Below are 26,291 nucleotides of genomic sequence, written 5' to 3' on the forward strand. Positions count from 1 at the left end.
TCACTTTTAATTCAATCTTTCTTTGCATCTTTATTTCTCTTTCTGTATCTAATTTGACTCTAATTTGCCCAATTTCCTTTGTCGTTTGCCTCCTTTATCATTATATTTCATTGGTCAAAGATATAGACCATTGGACCCGAGGTTCATAAAGGCCCACATGCCCCATTGACCTCGCCGTGTCAATTTGCTTTTCCAACAATTTACAGTCAAAATAATATGGTCTGAAGGGTGACGTAAAAAATCCAATTCACGACACTCTGAAATGCAGCACCAGCAATTTCTGGGCCAATATATCCTTGGAATACACTTAATTTGTGGTGTTTTAATAGTGTACACCAGTGGAGTTTGTGAGGAAATTTATATATTTTCCGCTGCGAGGTTTTCTAGGCACTGGCAACTGGCATATATAATTGAATCACTTATTGTATTGCTATATTGTGCATTTTGAATTGCAATACTTACACAACATGCACTATTAATTTCTTCATTATCTGCCTCATGGAATATTACTAAACAGCTAAGCCCTTTCTTCTCTCCATGTCCATTAACATGCTTTTCGGGCTGATCTGTTTTACTTCATTGTCTCAAAATTATTTTTGTCATATTTTACCATATAAAGAAGGAGGTAGAGTAGCACAATGACTAGTAACATAAGTTACGAGTTCCAAATCCATTATGACAGCTGGGGAATTTAAATTCAATTAAATAAATCTGGAATAAAAAGCTAGTATTTTGTAAAAGTGACCATGAAACTACCGGATTGTCGTAAAAAACCCACCTGGTTCACTAGTGTCCTTGGGGGAAGGAAATCTGCCATCCTAACCCAGTCTGTCTCCAGATTCGCAGCAATATGGTTGACTCTCCTCTGCAAATAGCCTAGCAAGCTACTCAGTTGTACCAGCAGTTCAAGAAGGCGGGTCACCACCACCTTCTTGAGGGAAATTAGGGATGGGCAATAAATGCTGGCCTTGCCAGCGACACCCACATCCTGTGAATTAATAAAAAAATTTAAACTTTGGTATATCATCTTGATTTTTAAAAGCTCGAGTCGTCGTTTTGATGGCACTGGACTTTATCAATCTAGGTTACCTAATACCATATTGCACCAAACCTGCAACAGATATGTGATTCATTTTGTTTAGTGAAAATCCCTTATCCAGAACTCCCTTATTTGGAGCCACCCCTCGTCCAGAACCATTCCCGGCCACCGGGTGGCACATGCACAGAACTCTGGCATGAAATTTCTGGGGCCTATGACTGCGTATGCGGTGCATACACAGCTGTAAGTGCCCTGCAAGTTCCGGGTTTACACATGCGCTGTGCATGGGCGAAAACCCAGAACTTGCAATGTGTCAAGAATTTTCTTGACAGATCCTCCGCATCCCCAGGAAATGGACATTTGCTAGTGGAGGGTTGGGAGGTTCAACCTGTATTTTAATTCATTTTAAACATTTTAAACATGCACACTGGCATTTTTTTTAATTTCAGAGCTGTAAAAATGTCTTTTTTTGCATGATTCCCATTAAGCTTATGGGGATTTTGTACGTAAATGGAATCCCCAAAACATAATAGAAATCTACGTTCTGATTGGTTGGGCCGGCAGTGGGTGCTTATGAACTGCATGCGTCCCTGGGATGCGTGAGCCCCCATGGAGGCCTACGTGAAGAGGCCCGGGAGCGCGAGTCTCCGTGGATCCAGGACCATCAGGTAGATGCGTAGATTTATTGAGATTCAGAGGCATCCTCCCACGGAAGCCTCTAACTGAAAGTCCAGGCCCATTGTGTCGGGAAATAGTTTTAAAATGTTTCTTTTCAGGGTGCAGTTGCAAATACTGACACACTCCCAATGAACATGTGGTACAGTGGGTCAGCACACTGTCCTATTACCTCTGGGATCTGGGTTTTAGACTAATGGGATGAGAGTTTTTTCTCTGCTGCTGAATGGATCCGGTGTGAAATTAATTTAGTTGGTCTCAACCCAGCTCATAGTGGGAATGAGGCCTGACCTTAAATCTCCCTACAGTTAGGCCCAAATTGTCAGCCTTACTCCGAAGCCATGAGGAAGACTGATGTGAGAAGTGAGATGTCACATTGGCATAATAGGGGGTTTTGTTTTGTGATGAAAGCAAGTTTTTGGCCAGAGCAAAGGGAGCTTTACTGTGCAAGAGGCCCTTGCTATTCCTGATGTGGAAGTACTTGACCTGCACACTGGCATTCCTCATCTTGATGAGAAAAAAAATATTGTATGCGCTCTGAGTTTTGAGCTGGTGGTTTATACCAGCCTTATCTAAACTTTGTTAATGGTCCATTGGTTTATATTATCGAGGAACGAAGTTAAGTTCGTTATAAATCACTCAGCCTTCAATCTTTTGGTGTGTGACATTATCTGAACCCTTGATGAAATGACTGCCTTGTAGCTGCCCCCTAGTATTTGTTACTTGATCAAAATCACATTAAAAGTAAAGAGGTTATTTATAATTACTACACAGTAGGACCGAAAGTAACTCCCTGACGAAATTGCAAGAAGTCAACTGTGCAACACTTTTGGGAACTTGCTTTACAAATGTTCCATTATTTCCAGAAGTGCATTCTCCATGCCAACAGCATTTTACAAATGATTCACTGACCTAATCTCATTAAGCAGATGCAGTTCACCAATTCAAGGGAGTGTTCTTCATAAATGTTAGAGTTTCCCTCCCAAAGAAAAACTTACTTTGCCGAACACCTCTTTACATTATTTGAGAGTCTGTCTATGCAAACACTGCCATAGTTTTCATTAACAAAAAATTTACAGTGTTCTTGAAGGACAATATTACAGGGTAATTTTAATAATGACTTGTTGCTATCCGAACAATTAGTTACAGGCTTAAATTAAGAAAAAAAAGTGTTCATAAATGGGGCTTCAAGATTTGCTGCCAGTTTATCTGAAAAATACTTACCTGGTGCACTGTATGAGTCAGTGTGTAGAGATAGTTGCGAATTGATTGTTTGATTCCAGATAGGATTTCTGTGAAGCTTATAATTTTTTTCCCCTGTAATTTAAGTTTTTAACTAATGAGTGAAGCAGGACTTGGTAAATCATTTAAATTACAAAAAGAGAATAATCTTTCAAAATTAAAAATAGAAGTAAATGAGAATTTAGTACAACTTCTCATTTGTGGTTAAGATGTGCCTTGAGCTGCCACCTATTGCGGTGCAGTGAATGCTGGGCCTGTGGATGTCTCAGCTGGAGAAGAAGAACTTTATATAAAATCCAGGATAAAATGGTGAGTAGATTGGGCTGCGGTACTAGGAACAAGGGAATTCAAAGATATCAGGAGCTGACTGCAGCACCAATTCATTGGATGGAGCAAAGCTGGCTAGACCTTGTTGCCTTTTCAACAGATTCTTTATTTTTTAAAGTATAAAAATCACTTTAAAATTTCTGTACACCTGAAATAGATCTTTACAAATAAATGTAAATGCTGCAAAGAGGAAGTAATTAAATCCATGTGACAAGTGATTCAGTTACAAAAACAGAAAACGCTGGAAACACTCAGCAGGCCAGGTAGCATCTGTGGAGAGAGAAACAAGAGTTCTCGTTTCAGGACCCTGACCCTTCGTCAGAACTGGAAAAGTGATTCGGTTAACTGCTTAAAGCCATAAATTTAATGCGAGCACTCAAGAAGATAAATAAAGTACCTTCAATGTAAGAAGTAAAGATGTCACATTGGCATAATAAGGCACCTTGTTGGAGAGTAATGAACCACATTTGCCCAGTAAGAAATATAACGGAATGCTGTGTGTGTAACTAGACTACAGGAAAGGGAATAATTGGTTTTCAGTGAAAGTCGGCTGACAGTAAAAAAAATAATTTGGATGTGTTGAACCTGCATATATTTTATTTAAAATTTAAAGGAGAAGAAAAAAACACTAAGGCAAGACTCTTTAAATTGTCAGTATATTGAACATTTATTGGGAACTTGTCCAAGTGCATCTGTTCTCTTCAAACAAAGTAGCGAAGCTTTGTTGCAGATCTGGTGAGGTAAGCATCATGACACTGATCAGATTTAAAAGGAATGGCGGTATGTAAAATTAGCAGGCCTAAAGAGAATTTTGTACTTCTAATTGTTTTCAAATAAGTAAACAAACCTACATATTAACTAAAATAAAAGCAGCATATGTTAGACATAGTCAGCATCTGTGGAGAGAGAAAAAAGTTAATGTTTCAGGTCAATGACCTTTCATCAGAACTGGAAAAAGTTAGGGATGTAACAGATTTTAAGCAAGTACAGAGGCAGGCAAAGATGGAAGGGGAGGAAAGAACAAAAGGAAAAATCTGTGATCGGGAGGGTTGAAGACAGGAGAGATTAAATGACAAAAGGGATGATAATGGGACAAGTAAAGAAACAAAGATGGGGCATGAGGAGGTGGTAATGATTTTGCAATTCCCATTTACAACAGCTGCTATCTGAAAAAAATGGGGGCAGTGGTTATGATCTGAAATGGTTGAACTCAATCTTGAACCTGCAATCATCAGTTCCACTTAAGATGGAGAGAAGGCCATTGATGAAGCAGCTGAAGATAATTGGCTCTAGGACACTACCCTGAGTAACTGCTGCAGCGATGTCCTGGGGCTGAGATTATTGGCCTTCAATTTATCACAACCATCTTCCTTTGCGGCAGGTATGACTCCATCCACTGGAGGGTTTTTCATATTATTCTCATTGACTATTCTCATAGTTATTAAATAGAGGCATGACAGAGCAGCTTAGTCCCGTGGAGAGCACATCCTGTACCATGTGGAAAGTCCTGGACACTTCTTGTGGGCTGGACGACAACGTGTGCAGGTAGTGTCACCAGCTACGACAGCTCAAGATCCGTGTTTTGGAGCTCAAGCGGCGGCTGGAGTCACTGCGGTGCATCTGCGAGGCTGAGAACTTTGTGGATAGCACATTTCTAGAGGTGGCCACCCCGCAGCTTAAGAGTCTGCAGGCAGAGAGGGAATGGGTGACCATCAGACAGAAGAGGAGGACCAGGCAGGTAGTGCAGGAGTCCCTAGAGTGCATTTCGCTCGCCAACCAGTATGCTGTTGGGAATACTAGTGTGGGCGATGGTTTCTCTGGGGAGTGCAGCCAAAGCTAAGTCCACGATGCCACGGGTGGTTCAGCTGCACGAGGAGGAAGATGAGTGGAAGAGCAATAGTGGTAGGGAGATTCGATAGTCAGGGGAGCAGATAGGCATTTCTGCGGCCGTAGACATGACTCTAGGATGGTATGTTGCCTCCCTGGTACCAGAATCCAGGATGTCACCGAGCGGCTGCAGGGCATTCTGGGGGGAAGAGGGAGAACAGCCAGAGGTTCGGTCCATATCGGTACCAATGACATAGGTAGAAAGCGGGATGAGGTCCTGCAGTCAGATTTTAGGGAGCTAGGAGAGATATTAAAAAGCAGGACCTCAAAGGTAGTAATCTCCGGATTACTCCTGGTGCCATGTGCTAGTGAGTACAGGAGTAGGAGGGTAGAGCAGATGAATACGTGGCTACAGAGATGGTGCAGGTGGAAGGGCTTTCGATTCCTGTGGCATTGGGACCATTTCCTGGGAGATGGGACCTGTACAAGCCGGACAGTTTGCACCTCAACAGATCCGGGACCAATATCCTCGTGGGGGGTGGGGTTGCTAGTGCTGTTGGGGAGGGTTTAAACTAGCTTGGCAGGGGGATGGGAACCTGAGAATAGATTCAGAAGGGAGAGAAGCAAAAGTGAAACTGGAAAGCAAAGAAGAAAGTGAATTTGGAAATCAGAGGAAACACGAGGTCGAACACACATAACAAGGGAGTTTGTCAGTGCTGAATTGTATATACTTCAATGCAAGGAGTATAGGTAATAAGGCAGATGAATGAGATCACAGATAGACATTTGGGAATATGATATTGTAGCTATTACTGAGACTGAAAGAAGTGCAGGTATGACAGCTCAATATTCCTGGTTGCAGGAGTTCAGGCGGGATAGAGAGGAGGGTAAAATAGGAGGCGGAGAAGGAAGTGGGGTGGGGTGGTTGCAGTATTGATTAATGAAACAATTACAGCTGTGAGGAGGGATGATATGTTAGAAGGATTATCAAATGAGGCCATATGGGTTAAATTGAAGAACAAAAAAGGGGCAATAACACTGCTGGGAGTATACTATAGACCCCCAAACAGTCAGAGGGAGATAGAAGAGCAAATATGTAGGCACATTTCTGAGAAGTGCAAAAACTATAGGGCAGTAATAGGAAGAGATTTCAACTACCCTAATATTAACTGGGATAAAATTAGTCTGAAGGGTACAGAGGATGCGGAATTCCTAAAATTCATTCAGGAGAACTTTTTTAGCCAGTATGTGACAAGTCTAACAAGGGAGGGGCCAGTTCTGGACTTAATTTTAGGGAATGAAGCTGGGCAGGTGGAAGGGATATCAGTGGGAGAGCATTTTGGTGCCAGTGATCATAATTCAGTTAGATTTACAGTAGTTATGGAAAAGGATAAAGATAGACCAGGAATAAAAGTTCTCAATTGGGGAAAAGCCAATTTTGCTAAATTGAGAGGTGATTTGGCCAAAGTGGACTGGAAATGGCTACTTGAAGGTAAATCAGTGTCGGAGCAGTGGGAGGCATTCAAGGCGGAGATCCTGAGGGTTCAGAGCAAATATGTTCCCTTAAAGAAAAAGGGAGGGATTTTCTGCTGCTGACTGCCTCTGGTTTCGCTCCGGAGGAGAAGCAATGGCGGCAGTGAGCTCTTCTGTGCGGGCGGCCAGCTGCAAGCGCCCGCCGGGGTTTTCAGGGCCGGTTTTAACACAGGCTCGATTTTTGACTCCCTCCCGACCCATTGTGTTGGAAAGTGTGAGGCACTTTGGCAGGAAAAATCGAAGAGCAAGTTATTATTTAAATGAAGAAAAATTGCAAAGTGCTGCAGTACAGCGGGACCTGGGGGTACTTGTGCATAAAACATAAAAGGTTAGTATGCAGGTACAGCAAGTGATCAGGAAGGCCAATGGAATCTTTGCCTTTATTGCAAAGGGGATGGAGTATAAAAGCAGGGAAGTCTCGCTACAGTTGTGCAGGGTATTGGTGAGGCCACACCTGGAATACTGCATGCAGTTTTGGTTTCCATATTTACAAAAGGCTATACTTGCTTTGGAGGCAGTTCAGAGAAGATTCACAAGGTTGATTCCAGAGATGAGGGGGTTGACATGAGGAAAAGTTGAGTAGGTTGGGCCTCTACTTATTGGAATTCAGAAGAATGAGAAATGATCTTATCGAAACGTGTAAGATTATGAGGGGCTTGACAAGGTGGATGCAGAGAGGATGTTTCCACTGATAGGGGAGACTAGAACTAGGGGGCATAATTTTAGAATAAGGGGCCGCCCATTTAAAACTGAGATCAGGAGAAATTCCTTCTCTGAGGGTTGTGGATATGTGGAATTCTCTGCCTCAGAGAGCTGTGGAAGCTGGAACATTGAATAAATTTAAGACCGAAATAGACAGTTTCTTAAACGATAAGGGAATAAGGGGTTATGGAGAGCAGGCAGGGAAGTGGACCTGAGTCCATGATCGGATCAGCCATGATCGTATTAAATGGCGGAGCAGGCTCGAGGGGCCGTATGGTCCACTCCTGCTCCTATTTCTTATGTTTTCTTTACAGCATTGCGTAGAACATACTGCTGGGAACGCCTTTGAAAATGGGTGTTCTAAACTGTAGTGAGGTAAGTAATGTCGACCTCAGATAAGTTTTTTCTCCCCAGTCCTCTCTCGGAGAGCTCCCAGGCCAGCTGTGTAGTTCAGGATTTTCGCATGCTCAGCCTGCCTAGCACCCTAAGAGAGGTGTGTAACGAATGCTTCCATTACCGCTCCACCCCACACTCCGGGCCCAGCTGCCCAATTTCGTTGATTGAGTGGCAAACTTTTCCAGGTGGTGTCAGGACTGCCCCATTGTCATTAATGGCCCGAAATCCTAAAAGCCGAAAATCCAGGGCAAAGGGTGGGATAACAAATTTAGAGCCACTGGGTGTCAAGGGACATACAGGGTAGGATAAAGAAAAAAAGGGAGGCTTATGACAGATACCGAGGGCTTAATACTGCAGAAATTCTAGAGGAGTGTAAAAAATGCAGGGGGACAACTAAAATGGAAATTAGGAAAGCAAAGAAAGAGCATGAAAACATTTTGGCAAGTAGAATCAAGGAAAGCCCACAGATGTTTTATAAATACATTAAGAGCAAGAGGATAACTAAAGAAAGGTAGAGCCTATTCGAGACCATGACAGTAATCTTTGTGTGGAGGGGGAAGATGTGGGTATGGTTCTTAATGGATCTGTTTTCGCTAAAGAGAGGGGTGATGCAAACATTGCAATCAGAGAAGAGGAGTGTGAAATATTAGATGACATAAACATAGTGAGAGAGGAAGTATTAAAGGTCTTAGCAGCTTTGAAAGTGGATAAATCCCCAGACCTGGATGAAATGTATCCCAGGCTGTTAAGAAAAGCAAAAGAGAAAATAGCAGAGGCTCTGACCATCATTTTCCAATCCTCTTTGGCTACAGGTGTGGTGCCAGAGGACTGGAGGACTGGGAACGTTGTAGCTTTTGTTTAAAAAAGGAGAAAGGGCTAAACTGAATAATTACAGGCCAGCCAGTTTAGCCCTTGGTGGTGGGAAAAGTATTGTAAAAAAAATTCTGAGTGACAGGATAAATCTTCTTTTAGAAAGACACAAATTAATCAACGACAGTCAGCATGGATTTGTTAAGGAAAGGTCTGACTAACTTAATTGAATTTTTAAGGCGGTAACAAGGAGTGTCAATGAGGGTAGTGTGTTTGATGTAGTGGATATGGATTTTAGCAAGGATTTTGATAAGGTCCCACATAGCAGACTGGTCACAAAAGTAAAAGCCCATGCGATGCAGGGCAAAGTGGCAAGTTGGATTCAATATTGACTCAGAGGCAGGAGGCAAAGGGTAATGTTTGATGGGTGTTTTTGCGACTGGAAGGCTGTTTCCAGTGGGTTTCCGCAGGGCTCAGTACCAGGGCCCTTGCTTTTCGTGGTACATATCAATGATTTAGACTTGAATGTAGGGATTATGATTAAGAATTTTTTAGATGATACTAAATTCGGCCGTGTGGTTGGATAATGAAGAAGAAAGCTGTAGACTGCAGGAAGATATCCATGAGCTGGTCAGATGGGCAGAACAGTGGCAAATGGAATTCAATCTGGAGAAGTGTGAGGTAATGTATTTGGGGAGGGCTAACAAGGAAAGGGAATACACATTAAATGGTAGGACACTGAGGAATGTAGAGGAACAAAGGGACCTTGGAGTGCAGGTCCACAGATCCCTGAAGGTAGCAGGCCAGGTAGATAAGGTGGTTAAAAAGGCATACAGAATACAAGAGCAGGGAGGTTATATACTGGAACTGTATAAAACATTAGTTGGGCCACAGCTCAAGTACTGCATGCAGGAAAGATGTGATTGCACTAAAGAGGGTACAGAGGAGATTTACATAAGAACAGAAGAAATAGGAGGAGTAGGCCTGCTCCGCTATTTAATACGATCTTGGCTGATCCGATCATGGACTCAGATCCACTTCCCTGCCCGTTCCCCATAATCCCTTATTCCCTTATCGGTTAAGAAACTGTCTGTCTCGAGGATGTTGGTTGGACTGGAGAAATTTAGCTATGAGAAAATATTGGATAGGCTGGGTTTGTTTTCTTTGGAACAGAGGAGAATGAGGGAAGACATTATTGAGGTGTATAAAATTATGAGGTGCCTAGATAGAGTGGATAGGAAGGACCTGTGTCCCTTAGCAGAAAGGTTAACAACCAGGGAGCATAGATTTAATCTAATTGGTAGGAAGTTTAGCCGGGATTTGAGGGGAAATTTCTTGATGGGGCTCTGGAACGCACTGCCTGAAAGGGTGGCAGAGACAGAAAGCCTAACCACATTTTAAAAGTGCTTGGATGTGTACTTGAAGTACCATAACCTACAGGGCTACGGACCAAGAGCTGGAAAGTGGGATTAGGCTCGATAGCTCTTTGTCGGCCGGCCCGGACACGATGGGCTGAAATGGCCTCCTTCCGTGCTGTAAATTTCGATGATTCTATGACTTCAGTTTTACTAGTGCTCCTTGGTGTCACACTTGGTCAAATGCTGCCTTGATGTCAAGACAGTCACTCTCGCCTCTCTGGAATTCAGCTCTTATCCATGTTTGGACCAAGGCTATAATGAGGTCTCGAGCCAAGTGGTTCTGGCGGAACCCAAACTGATCATTGGTGAGCAGGTTATTGCTGAGTAAGTGCTGCTTGATAGCACTGTTGACGACACATTCCATCACTTTGCTGTGCGTTAACATGCTGAACTAGAAGTATTTGTAGGAGCAAAATGTATCAATTTAACATGTCAGAGCAAAACACCAGTGCATGCTTAAATCAGTCACTCTGTGCAACTCATTAACTTCCAACTTGAAGAAATACTGCCCATATTCACCATGACATTATGTTCTTTCAACAAAACAGTTCAGAAAATTGTTATAAGCCATTTGTGACCTCAGCCAAAAATTCCACTTAAGATGACTTGAAAATCCAGGACAAGGAGTTACTTAAACAACATCTCTTCACAGAAATCAGCTCCATTTCAATTGGACTGAAAGCTATCTATGTAACAAGACTGCACGAATCCTACGCCACCTGGTATATTAAGCCTTTTATTTTCCACATCTTTAAAAGTTGTTTGTAAATCATATATGGCATAAATTTACCAGTACAGCATCAACATATATAGGTTATGGAAAATGTAATTTATGAATGTTTTTTTTTTAAATTCGTAGCCAATCGTTCCAATTCTTTGTCAAATCACAAACGCCAGAGGTCACCTTGCACATGCCAAGGATCACTCTGCGCCAATACTCTTAGCCAAAAGGCCTAGAGCCACTGCACCGTTCCTGGAAGTACTGCAATACCAGGTTCGTGCCATGGAGGTGGATGGGTCAAGCCACCCCACACACCTCCGTGGAGGTGGATGGGTCAAGCCACCCCACCCACCTCCTGTTTCCAAAAAAGCAAGCATATACCTTCCTGACCAGGGAGAAACCACCCGGAGGTCATGGTGGCTGGTCAGGTCAGTTACGCATGATCTTAGCCAAAAGGCCGAGAAGGTTGGCCTACTTCACTTGTTTTGTCTCTCGAGTGACGAAATATTTTCTATATTTCAGTCATAAACATGCTGTACCTTTTCTTTATAACTCTTGGGTTATGGCAGGTACAGAGTTTTTCACAAAATTGAGACTACCTTTCTGCCTGGTGCATCATCCTTTTATTCTGAGATTTCTATGTTATTACTTTTTTAACCTTGGTAGAGTACTACAGCATTTCTGCCTTGTGTTAAAAATTATATATGCTTAATCGGAGAATATTTTGGTGAATTTATTGGAAAAAATTATGTAGTTTAGCACATTTTTGCATTTTCTATTTCAGTCAGAATATATTTACTTTAAATTCATTAATCAAAGTTGTTTTTACTTATTTCAATTTTATCTCTGTAACCTAATGACAGCTTAATATAATCTTAGATCTCAAACATTTAAGGATTATAAGAACATTAACACTTCAATTCAGTAGCCTGACATCTGGAAGTAAGTTTTAATTTGCTGCTTAAAGGAGAATTTGAATACATTTCCTCTAAGCGTTTTCATAAACTTGAAGGTTTATTTAGTAACTGTGGCACCAAATTTCCCCAGCCGCTTAGAGCGGCGTATTTCGATGTGGTACGCCGACTTCCTGGGGGGAGAAAAGCGGCAAAAATCTACCTGTGAATTTGGCCGCTCCTTTGTCGTCTGGATCTATCGGCGTCGCGCAGCAGAGTCTGGGGGGTGGGGGATGGAGAGCTTCGGCCACGCTTGCTCAGTGCGGCCAGCAGGGGGCAGGGCTTGGGCCCAGTGTGTTGTGTAGTGCCGGCAGGGGCACGCATGACCGTTTGAGCGTGCGCGCATGTGCAATGGGCAGTTAGTTTGCGTACATGCGCAGTGCAACAAGAAGCTTGGCAATCAGCCAATTAAAGGGAGAGTGTCCTCAGAATAATTGGTTATGGAGCATTTATAAAGGTTAGGTCTGAATATTGATTTTTATGTGGCTGAGGGAATGGAAAGGAGTGCTGGATAGGTGTAAGAGAGGTGTAAGTGTGACCTTTGAACATTACCTGCGTTTGAGTCCAATAGACAAAGAGTGTGCATGATAAACCAAGAATTTCCTCCATGAGGAAGTGGAGAAATTAGTGACTGTAAGTGACTAATGGTTGGAGCTGGATATCAGCAAAAGTGGTCCGTCAAAGGTCTCACCCAAGGAAATGAGAAAAAGATGGAATCTCGTTGCAGAAGAATTCTCCGCTGGGGCCAACACCGCAAGATCTGGAAGCCAGTGCAAGAAGAAATGGCAGGACGTTGGTCAAGTAGTGAGTGTAAGTAATATCTTCATCTTTAAATTGAATTGCAGTGGAAAATGTGATCACCTGTATGTGTCCCACCCATCAGAAGCGCACCATGTCTGACAATTAATATTTTCATCTTTGCAGAAGAAATTGGCTGACAAGAGGGAGAGAACTAGAACAGGAGGAGGTCTGCCAAATCTGCACCAACTGACACCCCTGGAACAGAGGGTTGCTGCCTTGCTGACTCGTATCGGCAGAAAATCAGCTCTGCACAAGCTGGACCCACATGTGAGGGTGAGTCGTGAAAATGCATAGTGGCCCTTCAGATCAACCTGCTGACTGGCCAGCTACGCGTGAGACTACTCATGCCAACCATCCTGCCCCCTCCTGTGTTGCTAACTATTTGACTGTTGTGTCGTCTTTTGCAGAAGCAGAAGACACTCCTCAATATCCTGAAGATCCAGATGCATGCGCTCCAGACCAAGGTGGGTGGAGGGAGGAGGGGTCCATGGAAATGTGTGCTCAGGAGAATGCTGACCCCGATATTGATTAGGACATATCACAGGCCATCACACTGCCAGAGCCCTCCATTAGCTCCTTGGCAATCTTCCATGGGTTCACACCTTCCGAGGTCGCGGGTCCGAGTGGCGGTCGGGAAATGCATCTCGGGACATCCAGTCCCCCTCCATCCCAGCCTGCACCTCGCACTGGAGGGGTGCCACTAGGCAGACCCACGGCGAGGGGAAGGAGAAGCCAACCAGTCTCTCCTGAGAGGCAGCCCTCAGCAGAGGTTAATCGGGTTGTTTCATTGGATGAGGAGACCACTCAAGATCACTCATGGCGGCCGTCAGTGGGATGCGTGATGAAATCTCTGCACTAAGACGGGAAGTCAAGGCGGGCATTTCAGAGGGTGTGCAGACGATAGCAGATGCCATGAGGGAGCTGGCTTCTGCAATAAGGACACAAAGGCCGGAGACTCAAATGCCACTTCCACTTCACTCCACGCACCAGCCACCGGTCAGACCCAAGCCGGGCCCCCCGCCACCACCATCACCGACCGTATGAGGTAGTGCACTTTCCCCGAGATGTGGGTGAGGGATGGGTGCAGACTTTCTTTCCTGTTGTGGTTGTTGTTGGTATCGTTGAAGTGCACTGTAAAATTTACAATAAAAGATAGTTTGCATCCAAACTGAATCATACTCCATTAGGACCACGCAACATTTAGGGTCAACTGTAAAAAGTAAAAATCCCTCACCGCTACAGTCATGCGTGCCCGCCGCCCCTAGCCCTGGAGGGAGGGCTAGCTGGTGCATTCTGCAGTCGGCAAGGTAGGACTGCTCTCTTTTCTGTAGCTGATTTATCTTTCTTTTATTTGTGGTGATGTTGTGCAGCTGTTGTGCTGAAGATGTTGTAATGTTGTGCTGATGTTATGAAGGTCTTTAGAACTTTGGAATCCTCTTAACTCGCCTTCTCTCCCCAAACCCCCACCCCAATCTCTGGCTACCTGCGCTGGTTTCTTAAATGTAGGTAAGGTTTTTCGGTGCCTGCAAAGGTGGCCACATATACTGGCCTAAGTTAGTTTGGAGTAAGTTCTGTTGGCCAAATTTGCTTCTGTGGCCAGAAGAGGTGTAAGTGCCTTGTCACGCCCCCTTTTGGGGAGAACAAAATAAAGTAGAAAAAAACCTAACTAACTGACTTACTTTGGAGCAAGTTAAATGTGGAAATTTGAGATTTTTAAGTTACTCCAAAAAAAGCTACTTACTCCCAAAAAAAGGGGCAACTCTTGGGGAAATTTGGGCCTGTTTCTTTTGGAGCAACTTGATTTTTCTGGAGTATCTTAAAAATCCCCATTCTGCACATTTAATTTGTGCCAGTGTGAGTTAGTTAGGATTTTTTTTCAAAAGGGGGTGTTACCAGCTGTTTTGGCCATTTAAGCCAGTTTAGACACCTAATAGTTGCTCCAAACTAACTTAGGTCAGCGTATGTGGCCACTTGTGGCCGCACAGAAAACCCTTGCAGAGAATAAAGAAATCAGCGCAGGTAGCCAGAGATGGGCGGGGGGAGGGGGGGGGGGGGAGAGCGGGAGCGGGAGGCGCAAGGGAAGCGGAGAGGACCTTGCAAAGCACTAAACACCTTCACAACAACATTCAAGAAGCATAAAAACCATCAATAATAAATAAAAAATAAAACTTAGGTCCTACCTTCCTAACTCGGCCCCTGGACATCTCTCGGAGGGCCTGGACTTCTCTCCAGGGAAGGCAGTGGCCGGCCTGTGCGGCAGGCCACTCGGCCAGGGCTAGGGGTGGCAAACATCGGGTTGTCTCTTTGGCCAGGGAAAGGGGTGGCGAGCATCGGGTCCCGCTCACAGCCTGCAGGACGTGCTGGGAGGGTGAGGAGCTACTGCGAATGTGCGCAGACTCCACCACGCATGCGGATAACTGCTGGCACTGTTTTCGGCGCAGGGCTGCAGCTCCGCCCCCCCCCCACTGCACGATATACACTGCGCCAGGACCCAGGACACACAGCAGAGCAGCCAGAATCGTGAGTACGTTTTTTGGCGCCGTTTTGAGCGCACAAAGTCGCCGCATCTCAGGTTAGTGCGCCGGAAAAATTGGTTGGGGAAATTTGGGCCCATTATTTTTGTATAATAGTATAAAATCTATATATAAATGTTTTCTCCATTTTATAACTTTTGGAAAGAATACTTCTGGTCTTGTATAGCTGTACAAGATGACCTTTCTAATAATAAATGTATATTGAGGGAAGAGAATTATTTTTTAAGACAAATTAGATTTTTCTCCATAATTAATAATGTGCTAATGGAATTTGATAATTTTGGGAATGTATTTTGGTTACCATTGCACCAGATACAGTGCCCCAATGAAATAAAAGCTATTGATGGATTTTTAACATCATTGTATTGCCTGTTGGACCGGTGACTTAGCTTAAGATCATAAGAAATAGGAGCAAGAGTAGGCCATTTGGCCCCTCGAGCCTGCTCCGCGATTCATGGCTGATCGTTTTACTTATGGTCTTGTGGTTCGTTTTTTGTTTGGTTTCAACATTGCAATACTGCAATATAATTGTGCTGCTTTTTGTTACGTATCCACGTCCAGGAAACAAGACCTTGAAAGTAACTTTTGTTTCTGTGATACATCATACCTTTCTTTGCTGGCATCTGTCAGACTACTCCTGAATGATTAATGTGGCATTTTAACTCCGTTCCTCGCAGAAAAGGAACACAACACAAATTGTCCATAACTGAACAATTTTTGTGAATCCACAAAAGAAATGCGCAGTACCTGATGCACATGGTTCATGTAATGAGAGTCTGAGACATAGCCAGTCAGATTTCAGTCTGTGTGAGCCCTTGTCAATTCCTAACATCTGTTTAGCATATTACTCCGTTTTGTGTCGAGGTCACAATACAGATTCTCTCCTATCGAGCCAGTGAAACAGTAAGTACTAAAGAATTCTGATAAAGGGTCCTCTCCAAAATGTTATGCTATCTTTCTCTTTCAGGTGTTCACTGGCCTGCTGTGTGTTTCCAGCATTTTCTGTTTGTGTTTCACTATTGAACCTTTGCAGTTTTCTTCCCAATCACAATGAAACTATTGCTTTTGTGGTCCTACATTGCCACTTGAAAACGCTTCAGAAATCCAGTTGGTCTCGCCCCAAACTGTAGAGGGTAGTTTCCAGAAGTTTACTTTTACAGTCATTCTATGGCTCATTGGTGCTTTGTTGATGATAATCCAACTGTCCTTTGAATTAGTACACTCATGTAACTTTCCCTGTCAGCAGAGGTCACGAATACAGAAGATACTCCCCAGTCAACTCTTAATAAGATTCAGAAAAATGCAATGGCACAACTGATTGTGCTAGTTTTCATTGAATGGTACAATTGGCCTATTTTTTTGCTCCATGAGAGAAATTCTTGATTCATTATACGATGAAGCATCCTGCTCCTTTCAGCGGTGCCCAGCTCTTTAATAGCATCGTTCGGAAGGTGCATGTTGTCACCCATACCAGAACATTTTTCTTGTGCTATTTTTTTTATAGAGAATGACTGAAAATTGCGGACATTAGAACATAAAATTCATAACAAGAAAAGGCTATTCAGCCCCTCGAGCCTCTTCAACCGTTTAATAAGATCACGGCTGATCTGCATCTTAACTCCATTTATCCGCTTTTGATCTCTCTCCTTTACCTAACAAAAGTCTATCAATGGTGTCCTTGAAATTTCAGTTGACCTAGCATCCATAGTGTTTTGTTCCATATTTCCACAACATTGTGTGTGGAAAAAGTGCTTCCTGGTTCCATTCCTAAATGACCTAGCTCTAATTTTAAGAATTGTGCCCCCTTGTTCTGGATTCCCCCACCAGAGGAAATAGTTCCTCTGTATCTACCCTATTGATTCTTGTAATTTTAAATAATTTGATTAGATCACCCCTCAGACTTCAAAGCTCAAGGGAAATACCACTGTTTGGCTATAGGTTTACCCATTAACAGTTCATCCCAGTTTACTCATCATGTCAAAATTCGCCTTACTTCAATTTAAAACCTTGTTTTGTACCTTTCTCTTATCCCTCTCAAACCTAATATCAAACTCGATCGTGTTATGGCCACTGTTGACGAGATGTTTCCTTATCAGATTGTTGACTAATTCTGGCTCATTACTCATCACTAACTCTAATATGGCTGTGTCGGGTTTAAAACATATTGTTCCAGAAAGCAGTTTCGAATCCTGTGACTGTGACGGCTTCTCTTCCTGCCCCGCATCATTGCCTCTGGTGACCCCCAAGTATGTATCCTTGGCCCCCTCCTATTTCTCATCTACATGTTGCTCCTTGGCGCCATCATCCAAAAACACAGCGGCAGTTTTCACATGTACGTTGTTGATCCCCAGCTCTACCTCACTACCACTTCTCTTGACCCCCTCCACGGTCTCTAAATTGTCTGACTGCTTGTCCGACATTCAGTTCTGGCTGAGCAGAAATTTTCTCCAATTGAATATTGGAACATTGTTTTCGGTCAACTCAAATCGCACGGGGTAGCCTGGATGAGGAATTCATAGAATGCATACGGGATTATTTCTTAGAACAGTATGTTACAGAACCTATAAGGGAGCAAGCTATCTTAGATCTGGTCCTGTGTAATGAGACAGGAAAAATAAACGATCTCCTTGTAAAAGATCCTCTTGGAATGAGTGATCACAGTATGGTTGAATTTGTAATACAGATTGAGGGTGAGGAAGTTGTGTCAGAAACGAGCGTACTATGCTTAAACAAAGTGGACTACAGTTGGATGAGGGCAGAGTTGGCTAAAGAAGACTGGAAACATAGACTAAACGGTGGCACAATTGAGGAACAGTGGAGGACTTTTAAGGAGCTCTTTCATAGTGCGCAACAAAAATATATTCCAGTGAAAAAGAAGGGCGGTAAGAGAAGGGATAACCAGCCGTGGATAACCAAGGAAATAAAGGAGAGTATCAAATCAAAGCGTATAAGGTGGCCAAGGTTAGTGAGAAACTAGAGGATTGGGAAAATTTTAAACAACAGCAAAAAATGACTAAAAAAGCAATAAAGAAAGGAAAGATAGATTACGAAGGTAAACTTGTGCAAAACATATAAACAGATAGTAAAAGCTTTTACCGATATATAAAACGGAAAAGAGTGACGAAAGTAAATGTTGGTCCCTTAGAAGATGAGAAGGGGGATTTAATAATGAGAAATGTGGAAATGGCTGAGATCTTAAACAATTATTTTGCTTCAGTCTTCACAGTGGAAGACACATAAACCATACCAAAAATTGCTGGTCACAGGAATGTGGGAAGGGAGGACCTTGAGACAATCACTATCACTAGGGGGGGTAGTGCTGGACAGGCTAATGGGACTCAAGGTAGACAAGTCCCCTGGTCCTGATGAAATGCATCTCAGGGTATTAAAAGAGGTGGCGGAAGTTATAGCAGATGCATTCGTTATAATCTACCAAAATTCTCTGGACTCTGGGGAGGTACCAGCGGATTGGAAAGCAGCTAATGTAACGCCTCTGTTTTAAAAAAAAAAAGGGGGCAGACAAAAGGCAGGTAACTATAGACCGGTTAGTTTAATACCTGTAGTGGGGAAAATGCTTGAAACTATCATTAAGGAAGAAATAGAGGGACATCTAGATAGGAATAGTGCAATCAAGCAGACGCAGCATGGATTCATGAAGGGGAAATCATGTTTAACTAATTTACTGGAATTCTTTGAGGATATAACGAGCATGGTGGATAGAGGTGTACCGATGGATGTGGTGTATTTAGATTTCCAAAAGGCATTCGATAAGGTGCCACACAAAAGGTTACTGCAGAAGATAAAGGTACGTGGAGTCAGAGGAAATGTATTAGCATGGATAGAGAATTGGCTGGCGAACAGAAAGCAGAGAGTCGGGATAAATGGGTCCTTTTTTGGGTTGGAAATCGGTGGTTAGTGGTGTGCCACAGGGATCGGTGCTGGGACCATAACTGTTTACAATATACATAGATGACCTGGAAGAGGGGACAGAGTGTAGTGTAACAAAATTTGCAGATGACACAAAGATTAGTGGGAAAGCGGGTTTTGTAGAGGACACAGAGAGGCTGCAAAGAGATTTGGATAGGTTAAGCGAATGGGCAAAGGTTTGGCAGATGGAATACAATGTCGGAAAGTGTGAGGTCATCCACCTTGGGGGGGGGGGAAACAGTAAAAGTGAATATTATTTGAATGGGGAGAAATTACAACATGCTGAGGTGCAGAGGGACCTGGGGGTCCTTGTGCATGAATCCCAAAAAGTTAGCTTGCAGGTGCAGCAGGTAATCAGGAAGGCGAATGTAATGTTGGCCTTCATTGCAAGAGGGATGGAGTACAAAAGCAGGGAGGTCCTGCTGCAACTGTATAGGGTATTGGTAATGCTGCACCTGGAGTACTGCGTGCAGTTTTGGTCACCTTACTTAAGGAAGGATGTACTGGCTTTGGAGGGGGTATAGAGACGATTCACTAGGCTGATTCCAGAGATGAGGGGTTTCCTTATGATGATAGATTGAGTAGACTGGGTCTTTACTCATTGGAGTTCAGAAGGATGAGGGGTGATCTGATAGAAACATTTAAAATCATGAAAGGGATAGACAAGATAGAGGCAGAGAGGTTGTTTCCACTGGTCGGGGAGACTAGAACTAGGGGGCACAGCCTCAAAATACGGGGAAGCCAATTTAAAACCGAGTTGAGAAGGAATTTCTTCTCCCAGAGGGTTGTGAATCTGTGGAATTCTCTGCCCAAGGAAGCAGTTGAGGCTAGCTCATTGAATGTATTCAAGTCACAGATAGATAGATTTGTAACCAATAAGGGAATTAAGGGTTATGGGGAGAGGGCGGGTAAGTGGAGCTGAGTCCACGGCCAGATCAGCCATGAGCAGGCTCGAGGGGCTAGATGGCCTACTCCTGTTCCTAATTCTTATGTTCTTATGGTCCCCGCCACAAATGACGCTCGCCAGCCACCGACTCCATCCCTGTTCTCAACTTCTGTCTGAGGTTGAACCAGACTGTTTGCAACCTTGGTGTCATATTTGATCCTGAAATGAGTTTTTGACCACCTATCCGCAGCATAACTAAGACCGCCTATTTCCGCCTCCGTAACATCGCCCGTCTCCGCTCTTGCCTCAGTTCATCCGCTGCTGAAATCCTCATCCATGCCTTTGTTGCCTCTAGACTTGACTATTCCAACGCACTCCTGGCTGGCCTCTCACATTCTACCCTACGTTAAGTAGAGGTGATCCAAACTCGGCTGCCCATGTCCTAACTCGCACCAAGTCCCGCTCATCCATCACCCCTGTGCTCACTGACCGACATTGGCTTCCGGTTAAGCAACGCCTCGATTTCATAATTCTCATCCTTATTTTCAAATTCCTCCATGGCCTCGCCTCTCACTATCTCTGTAATCTCCTCCAGCCCCACAACCTCCCAAGATGTCTGCGCTCCGCTAATTTTGCCCTCTTGAGCTTCCCTGATTATAATCGCTCAACCATTGAGGCCGTGCCTTCTATTGCCTAGGCTCCAAGCTCTGGAACCCCCTGCCTAAACCTCTCTGCCTCTCTACCTCTCTTTCCTCCTTCAAGAGATTGGTGTGCAAAGTCAAAGCACATGGTATTGGGGGTAATGCACTGACGTGGATAGAGAACTGGTTGGCAAACAAGAAGCAGAGAGTCGGGATAAACGGGTCCTTTTCAGAATGGCAGGCAGTGACTAGTGGGGTGCCGCAGGGGTTAGTGCTGGGACCCCAGCGCTTTACAATATACATTAATGATTTAGATGAAGGAATTGAGTGTAATATCTCCAGGTTTGCAGATGACACTAAACTGGGTGGCGGTGTGAGCTGTGAGGAGGACACTGGAAGGCTGCAGGGTGAATTGGACAGGTTGGGTGAGTGGGCAAATGCATGGCAGATGCAGTATGATGTGGATAAGTGTGAGGTTATCCACTTTGGGGGCAAAAACATGAAGGCAGAATATTATCTGAATGGCGGCAGATTAGGAAAGGGTCCTACGAGTCCTGGGTGTCATGGTTCATCAGTCATTGAAGGTGGGCATGCAGGTACAGCAGGCAGTGAAGAAGGCAAATGGTATGTTGGCCTTCAAAGCTAGGGGATTTGAGTATAGGAGCAGGGAGATCTTACTGCAGTTGTACAGGGCCTTGGTGAGGCCTCACCTGGAATATTGTGTTCAGTTTTGTTCTCCTAATTTGAGGAAGGATGTGCTTGCTATTGAGGGAGTGCAGCGAAGGTTCACCAGACTGATTCCCAGGATGGCAGGACTGACCTATGAGGAGCGACTGAATCAATTGGGCCTTTATACACTGGAGTTTAGAAGGATGAGAGACGATCTCCGAGAAACTTCTCAGATTCTGTCGGGACTGGACAGATTAGATGCGGGAAGAATGTTCTCGATGATGGGGAAGTCCAGAATCAGGGGACACAGTCTTAGGATAAGGGGTAGGCCATTTAGGACTGAGATGAGGAGAAACTTCTTCACTCAGAGTTGTTGACCTGTAGAATTCCCTGCCGCAGAGAGTTATTGATGCCAGTTCATTGGATATATTCAAGAGCGAGTTAGATACAGCCCTTACGGCTAAAGGGATCAAGGGGTATGGAGAGAAAGCAGGAAAGGGGTACCGAGGGAATGATCAGCCATGATATTGAATGGTGGTGCAGGCTCGAAGGGCCGAATGGCCTACTGCTGCACCTATTTTCTATGTTTCTATGTTTTAAGACGCCCCTTAACACATACCTCATTTGACCACATTTTTGGTCACTGCATTAATTTCTACTTATGCGGCTCAGTGTCAAATTTGTTATCTTGTAATACTCCTGTGAAGCGCCTTGGGATGTTTCACTACATTCAAGGCGCTTTATAATTACAGTTTGTTGTTGAATACACTCTATAAAAATTTGTTGCCATTCTGACTTGAGCTGTTCTGTTTCTACTTGAAAATTAAAAGTACCCATTATAATCGGATTAATTTTGCTCGAGACTTCTCTGGTTTCTGTATTTATACATTCAGCCACTATTATCCAAATGTCTGTCGACAATTCCCACCAGAATCTTGCATCCTTTGCTGTTCCGTAATTCTACCCAAAATGTTCCCTTACTGAAATCAGTTCTTTCTACTGCTGCAAGTGTAATAGGCCATGCCTAACAAACCTACTGAAATTATTTGAGGATGTGATGGAGCGAGTGATGAAGCTGATCCAATGGCTGTACTTTACTTGGATTTTCAAATGACATTTGAGAAAGTTACTTGTGTGACTACTAATGAAACTTAAGGCTTGGCTTATGGAATAATTGACAAAATTGATTGTCTAGATGGATATGAGGATTGACATGAGAAACAGAAGAGGATGGTGATAAATAGAAAATATTCTTTCTTTGAAAAAGTAACCAGTGACGTTCAGAGAGATCTGTTCAAGTGTGTTCCTGAATTACTGATCAGAATGCTATTGAAAGCAATTGTGTGGCTGTCCACAGCGCCGGCCGTACAACCCACACATGTTGCTAATAGAAGTGATGTGGTGCCATGTGTTGCCTTGTGTGGGAAAAAAATGGAGAAAAATTAAACACTAATGCAAAAGTCTTTTTTTTAAAAACAGTAATGCTATTGCTTCGTTTATGGTGAACCGCAGAGATTATAATCCCAGCTGTTGTTGTTTTTAGAGTTGCCTGTTTTGTGCTAGAAATTGAAAGCATGTGTTGATATTTTTCTCCCAGTGGAACTGCCCAGAAATATAAAAAGAGCAACTCCAACAGTGAGACTTATCCCTGAGATTCAGAAGTAGAGAATTAATCATAATTCATAGTGGAAATAGATTGGTTTCAAGCAATTCTGGCTGCCTCTTGTTCATATATATCGGGTATGGCCGGAAACAAAACTCTTGATTATGCAATCCCCCTGCAAGTAGGTGGATAACTAAGTAATTGTACCGAGATGTTGCATGATATTGAAGTTTAAACATCAATGCAAACTTTGTGCAACAGATGTTGTGGTAAATCCCAGTCACAATTTAGAGTAATAGAAAGTCTGTGATTATTGCACCTGTGCCTCGTTTGTGGGTGATCCCCAGAGAGCATTAATTACAGTTTATTTTTCGGATGCGTTTATTTGTACTAATAAAATAGCTGCCATGTCTCTGGCTCTTCATTATCACATGACCTATTGCTGATTGGTCCCCTTGGAGGATAAGCCACACCCAGAAGTTTCTCTGGAATGTGTAACTGGAACCACCCAGCCCAAGTTCTGACTGACTTTGCAAATTGTAAATCGATCCATTCTGACTTCAGAAGCCAGAGAGGACAGATCTCGAACAACCCAGCAAAAGCCACTAAGTTCCAGCCGAAGTCCCTTGCCCACCTCCCCGGCATAGATGGGGCATTGTGTGGGTCACGGATTGTTAACAGGTTTATTGGGTATGAAGTGAATAGTGACAGTGTCGTGACTTCAGGTTTTCACACACTTCAACGATGTCCCTGACGCGCGGAGCTTTCCTAGAAGCGTGATCCGATTTCCCCGAGTTCCCCATCTCCCCATCTCCCCTCTCTTACCCCCCCCCCCCGCCCCGCCACGTGACGTGTGTCTCTGCTCCCCCCCTCCCCCCGCCGTGTCTCTCCTTCCCCCCCCTCTCCTCCTCCAGTATCTCTCGCCTCTCTTCTCCCCCGCTCCCCCCCCCCTGTGTGTCCTCCTCTCCCTTCCCCCACCGCCACCCCTCTCTCTCCCCGTCTTGGTCAGGGGCTCAGCTACTGGCTGGGACAATGTGGTCAATTGCGGGGCCACACTTCCGATCCGGGCGGGAGGAGGTGGGTTTTGGAAGACACAGGCGCAGAAGGAAGGGAAAAGTGTGAATACAAATAATCACTCTGTTATTTTTCTGCAGCATCTAATGTTATCTTTTGTTGGAGAAATCTGAATATGTGAAGTGTTTAGATGCTGTTAATTGTGTGTGAAATAAAAATATTCAGATACCAGAAAATGTACACTAGTACGTGATTCCAAATAGTGCAGACTGTCACGCAAGTAATGAGATTAATGTTTCTGGGGATGGCAAAAAACTTGTTCAGAAACTGCTTTGGTCCAAGATTATTGACTGGGTGGATGATATTTATGGAACGAATATATTAAATTGCGTTTATGAAACTGCACAAGAATTAGTGGCTTTGTTTAGAATTTATAAGTAGGGATAGAAACATAGAAAATAGGTGCAGGAGTAGGCCATTTAGCCCTTCGAGCCTGCACCACCATTCAATAAGATGATGGCTGATCATTCACCTCAGTACCCCTTTCCTGCTTTCTCTCCATACCCCTTGATCCCTTTAGCTGTAAGGGCCATATCTAACTCCCTCTTGAATATATCCAATGAGCTGGCATCAACAACTCCCTGCGGTAGGGAATTCCACAGGTTAACAACTCTCTGAGTGAAGAAATTTCACCTCATCTCAGTCCTAAATGGCTTACCCTTTATCCTTAGACTGTGTCCTCTGGTTCTGGACTTTCCCAACATCGGGAACATTCTTCCTGCATCTAACCTGTTCAGTCCCGTCAGAATTTTATGTTTCTATGAGATCCCCTCTCATCCTTCTAAACGCCAGTGAATGCAGGCCCAGTCGAACCAGTCTCTCCTCATATGTCAGTCCTGCTATCCCAGGAATCAGTCTGGTGAACCTTCGTTGGACTCCCTCAATACTAAGAACGTCCTTCCTCAGATTAGGAGACCAAAACTGAACTCAATATTCCAGGTGAGGCCTCACCAAGGCCCTGTACAACTGCAGTAAGACCCCCCTGCTCCTATACTCAAATCCCCTAGCTATGAAGGCCAACATACCATATGCCTTCTTCACCGTCTGCTGTACCTGCATGCCTACTTTCAATGACTGATGTACCAGGACGCCTCCCATTTTCCTAATCTGCCGCCATTCAGATAATCTGCCTTCGTGTTTTTGCCCCCAAAGTGGGTGTCTCGAATTATTTGAATTTGTACATCTGCAGCTGATCACTCTTTTGTTAATATTCTTTCCACAGCAGCAACAACAGCTTGCATTTATATTGCGCCTTCAATGTAGAAAAGCATCCCAAGGCACTTCACAGAAGTGTAATGAGACAACTTTAGCTTTACTGGCCAGAATTTAACAATTTTCATTTGTGTCTTTTTGATAATAGCTTTGTTTTTTCAATAATGGTGTTTCAACCAAGAACTAGCATACTGGTATTGTAAGGGGTATTTTTTTTTTGTTTTTGATGGTGAATGTTTACCTTCTGAAGTACTTTGTGAATTTGTCTGCCAAATCTTGGAAATGCATACCCTGTTGGATTGTATTTAACCATGCCCTGGAATATTGCTTCTTTTTCTTAATAAATATGTTTTTTTTATTTGATTCTGATGTTTAAACCAAATCAAGTGCATAAGTCTGATGAAGGATAGCATGTTGATAAAAGAAAGATTGACATAGATTGCTGGAAACTGAGTGGAAGCAGGACACTGATCAAGTGAATATTGATAATCTGAAACATGGGGAAAAAATGGTAAAAGATAATGGAGTAACTGGATGTGATAGTAAAGATAATGGCCCAGAAATTGCTCGCAAAATATCGGCAAGTTCAGGGTGCCTGCCATTATTTAGTGTATTAAACCCCATCACCTCCGCCCCAGCAATTTGTGGTGGAGACGTTCTGTTTCGCAAAAAAATACTGGCCGATTTACACCGCTCTGCCAATAACCTCACCGCAACTGTAAAATTACCATCTCACCATGGGCCTCTCCATTGTGTGCCATGTAATTGCTGGATTTGGGCCGTAAATATGAATGAATCTTAATGAAGCCATTTAGGGCTAGTAATTGATGTTGTAAGGACCCTGTAATGACGTGATTTATGGTGCTGACATGCAATTCAACCTTGGAGGCCCAGAAAGAGAACAATTGCACTGTGGCGTCTCACTCCCGCAGATAGGAAATGGTTCTTAGAAGTTTTTTTAAATAAAATTTTTTCTTACTTTTCCTTTCTGTCTCTTTTTTGCCCCTCTTAATCCATTCTTTCTTTCCCTCGCTCTATTTCTCGTTCTGTATCTAATTTGACTCCAATTCATAGAAACATAGAAAATAGGTGCAGGAGTAGGCCATTCAGCCCTTCGAGCCTGTGTCACCATTCAATAAGATCATAGCTGAACATTCACCTCAGTACCCCTTTCCTGCTTTCTCTCCATACCCCTTGATCCCTTTAGCCGTAAGGGCCACATCTAACTCCCTTTTGAATATATCTAATCAACTGGCCTCAACAACTTTCTGTGGTAGAGAATTCCACAGGTTCACCACTTT

The 26,291-nt window shown here is 43.6% G+C and overlaps 1 protein-coding gene and 1 pseudogene across 3 annotated transcripts in view; one reads left to right on the forward strand and one right to left on the reverse strand.

Moving 5' to 3' along the window:
* focad (focadhesin) overlaps window positions 1-26,291 on the forward strand; it is a 343,322-nt gene that overhangs the window by 16,809 nt on the left and 300,222 nt on the right. The gene's annotated exons all lie outside the window — the stretch shown is intronic.
* On the reverse strand, window positions 10,927-11,159 carry LOC139279248 (U2 spliceosomal RNA; annotated as a pseudogene).

The sequence above is a fragment of the Pristiophorus japonicus genome, chromosome 1 (assembly GCF_044704955.1).
Source record: "Pristiophorus japonicus isolate sPriJap1 chromosome 1, sPriJap1.hap1, whole genome shotgun sequence".
NCBI lineage: Eukaryota > Metazoa > Chordata > Chondrichthyes > Pristiophoridae > Pristiophorus > Pristiophorus japonicus.